Raw genomic sequence first — 4,456 nt, forward strand, 5'->3', positions numbered from 1 at the left:
TCCCTCAACACCTGTGGATGCATTCCACCAGGGTCCATGGATTTATGGTTTTTAATCTGTCTAGCTGATCTCTAACCCAATCCTCTGAACTCTTCCTTTCTGCAGCTTTCTTCTCTTACCTCTGAGGTCTGGGACTCCTGAGACCTGCCCTCAGCAGTGAAGACTAAGGTAAAGAAGCCATTCAGTAATTTCAGTTCTCTGTGTCCTCCATTATCAGGACACCCATCTGATTCAGCAGTGGTCCCATATTTTCCTTTATCTTCCTTTTGCTGCTTATGTACTTGTAGAAGCCCTTCTTGTTGTCCTTGATATCCCTTGGCAGACCCAATTCCAATGGGCCTTGGCCTTCCTTGTCACATCCCTGCATATTCTGATTATGTTCCCATAGTCATCCCATGTGGCCTGTCCCTTTTTCCACATCCCATAAATTTCTTTCCTCCATTTTAGATTTACTTGAAGCAGGTCTCCTGTTCCCTTTGCCTGATTTCTTGATCATGGGGATACACTGGTCTTGAGCTTGGAGGAAATGATTCTTGAATACTGATTAGATTTCTTGGATCCCCTTCTCTTCTAAAGCCCTAACCTATGAGATTTCTCTAAGAAGGTTTTTAGAGAGGCCAAAGTTAGCTCTCCAGAAGCTCAGGGTTCTAGTCCTGCTCGCTCATTGTCACTACAGCCAAGAATGCCCCCAACCTTTACATCTTCAACCAGTCCCTCCTCATTTGTTAGTACAAGGTCCAGCAATACACATTTCCTTGTTGGTTCCTACATCACTTAAGTAAAAAAGATATCTTCAGTTATCTGCAGGAAGTTCCTGGACTGTGTGTGCAAAGCATTTTGGGCCCTCCAACAAATATCAGGGTGGTTGAAATTCCCCAGGAGAATGAGGGTGTGTGACTGCGAGGCTATCTCCGGCTGCCCACAGAAAGCCTTATCAACTTCCTCATCCTGACCAGGTAATAAATACCCACAGTAAATACCCTGCAGTAAATACCCACAACAGTTTCACCTATGTTAGCCTGCCCCTTAATTCATACCCAGAAGCTCTCAAATAATTTGTCTGCCCCTAGGTAGAGCTTGATACCTTCCAGTTGTTCTCTAACATAAAGAGCAATTTCACCACCTTGTCTCACTGACCTGTTCTTCCTAAAAAGTACATAGCCATCCAAGACACATTCTAGTCATGTGAGACACCATGCCTCTCTAATTGCAATGAGATCATGGCCCTTCGACCACACAAGTATTTCTACTTGTTTACTCCCTATGTTGCACATGTTTGTATACAGGAACTTCCAAGAGGAAATCAAGCAACCAGCTTCCCTAGAATGGGTATAAGAGGATTAATCATAGCCATAAACTTGATGTGGTTAGTCCTATGATTCTCATCTTGAGAGTCATTCAAGGAACGTCTATTGCCGCACTGGTTGGCATGGCTTACTCACCAGGAGGAAGTAATGGCATGAGCATTTCCACTTTGCACCCTCCTGCCCCGAGTCCTTCAGTTTTAAAGCCTGTCTCACCAAATTGGCCAGTCTGCTGCCAAAGATTCTCTTACCCTTTTAGACAGGTGGATCCTATCTCTTCCTAACAGGCTACAATCGTTAAGGTGCAATCCGTCGTCATAAAAGCCAAAACCCTCACAACAACACCAGCCACAGAGGCAGATTTTGATCTGCACTGTGCATCTGCTTCTGGCTGTTCCCATTTCTCTAAGTGGTAGAATAAATGAGAAGATGATTTTGGTACTGATGATTTTCATCTGTCCTGTCAGGTCTTTATAGTCTTCCTTGATCTTGCCCATCTTTTGGCTCGAGGCATCATTTGTACCCACATGAAAAAGTAGTAGCTGGTAGTAATCCTTGCTCTTGAGAAGTAGGGGTATCCTCTCAGCAACATCACAGATCTTAGCCCCCAGTAGGCACCATACTTCTTGTGACTCAGGGTGGCAGGTGGGTGCCTCAGTGCCCCTTAATACAGAGTTGCCTACTATGATAACCTGATGTTTCCTTTTATGGTAACCTTTGTGGGCTGATGGTGCAGGTTCTCATTGTTGGCCTTGCTCATGAACACCTAAAGCCTTTTAAATGTCCTCTGTGTTTTCGGTCTTGATGTTGGAGGGTATAGGTTGAATTGGAGCCCCACCTTTGTGGGTCAGCAGGATCCAAGGTGTCTTATGCTCAGTGGTATCCATTGTAGGTGTATGGTTCCAAAGACACACATCTCTCTTTGTTTCAGTTCCTCTTATGCTGCTCAGTCTTTTAACTATCTTGTGTAATCCAGCCATCTGCCACAACAGGTCATCAACTTGTGCCCACTTTGTGCAGATACTACCCTTTTCTACAGTAGAAGTGTCTGGCCATCCACTACAAGCTACCAACTACACTGATGCCTCCTTCTTTACCAGTTCCATCTGGTGGGAAGCATCAGATTTCTCAGGGGCTGACTCAGGAGACACACTGGTTTTGGCTCTGAGTTGAGTGCCTACCATTATGGCAGAGACCTAGGGGAATTAGCACTTGCCTGAACTGTGAGGCTACTTGCAGTCTGCAAGTACCTTCCCTGCATGCCCTGTCTGTGCAAACTGGTCTGTGCAGTCAGGTCTGCACTGCTATTTTTAGGACATCTATGGAGGTTTTCAGAATCTTATTAATTGCCCCTCTGACCATCAAGACATGCAGCGGAGTCCTGAGCTGCAGCTGGTGCTTTGTGAAGAAAGCAGAACAGCACAGGCTTCAGCAAGCACAAGCAGGATACCCAAAAGTTTAATATTACCCTAGGTAACATGGGAAAACTATTTACAGAATATCTTCAGACAGAGTTAGTCTTTGAAGCAATCTTGTAGATGGACAGAAGAGCTGCCCTTTCCACAACAGCTCTGCCCGCCCTAAAGGAGCAAGAGACACGAAACCTACCAAGCTTTCTCTCTCCTCCCAAAAGGATGACGCATAGGTATTGTGCATGGGATACCGAGTCCCTAACATAAAAGGAAACTCTGTTGCAGTCCAGACTCTCACGAGGCAGCCCATGACTAAAAGCAAATTACATTCTTAGTCATTCCCTGTCTCAATTTATCTATTCATGTAATTTGTAAAAAGAGAAGTGGACTGTGACTGTTCCACAGACCAAGTAGTTAATTTCTTTGATGGTACTTTGACCAAGAAAAGTGCAGGGACAGCAAAGGACACAGGGGAATTTTATCTATTTCACCTTTTAAAAATTCTGGTAAGAAAGTTATTTCAGGTTCCTTTGTGTCTCTGAATGCCAAACTGACTGTGCATAGGGAGAGGAATTAGCCTGATCTACTTTGTTTTTACCAAGGGACTGTGACTACTTACCACTGACTCCAACTTCTCTCTGCTTCTTAGTAGAGGACCTTCTTTTCTTTTGTGCCTCCCTTTCCCCCCCTTCTCCCAGATGATTTTTCTATTATTATTGGATACTTTGATTTTCCTGTCTGTGGAAAATGAGCTTGTGCAAAGAGTGCACTGTATGGGTTTGATAGTACTTCTAAGGCAGTGATAGTATTTTAATGTCTTGGTTTTACTGACTACTGAGTTTGGTAGCCTTAACCAGTAAAAGAGAGAGGGAAGAGGGCTGCAGACAGCCTGCCATCCTTCTGGATTCCTACAATGTGTATTTCTATCTGATGATGTATTTATTCCCAGTTTCTCGATGAGTAATATTTTACTTGAACAGTGGAAAAGGAGGTACACTTAAGAGTTCTTATTTGAATTCTTCAGATGAGAAATTAATGTCCAACTTTGATTCTCCTGAAGTTGGATGCAGCAAATGCATAAATGAATGGATGAATAAATAAATACAGATAGTAGCAGGTACAAGATTGATCTCTGAAGTATGAAACAGCATCATCTCACAGGAGGAGAAGATCTGTCAGGTTCCATGCTGTAGACATCTGACAACTGAGACATTTCCAGGGCCACACCATGCTCCAGGGCCAGGCACAGCTGATGGGCTCACCAGCTGGTTGCACCTGACACCCAGAGTTCTGCAAGTGCTGCAGCAGTGGGAGCTCTCTGAATTTGAGCTCTTCCTAGATACAGGTTGATGCTGTAGCCTTGCCTTTGTTTTCAAACCTGTCTCTCATCGTACAGCCCCTGTCCCATACCTTCTCCTCTCCTCAAGTCACATGTCCAAAATATGAAGACTTACAGACTGGGTGAAGAAATAGAAAGGCTTGGAAGTGGGATAAAATTCTCACAGCTTTGCTATTATTAATTTTTTGGGGAGATTTCATGGGAGAAACTGTACGCAACATTAGTTCCATCTCTCTCTATGAGCTAATTCTAAAGATTTGATCACATTCTAGAAAAATACTTTCTCTGAATGTCCAAACTTCTTAGGCAATACATATTCTTTTACACATTAGGAGTCCATTTATAGAATCTGTTTATAGTACTGTGTGGGCCAGTGAAAAAGAGTACTTCAGTGTAATTTA

The sequence above is a fragment of the Neopelma chrysocephalum genome, unplaced genomic scaffold (assembly GCF_003984885.1).
Source record: "Neopelma chrysocephalum unplaced genomic scaffold, ASM398488v2 Primary Assembly neopelma1_22, whole genome shotgun sequence".
Taxonomy (NCBI): domain Eukaryota; kingdom Metazoa; phylum Chordata; class Aves; order Passeriformes; family Pipridae; genus Neopelma; species Neopelma chrysocephalum.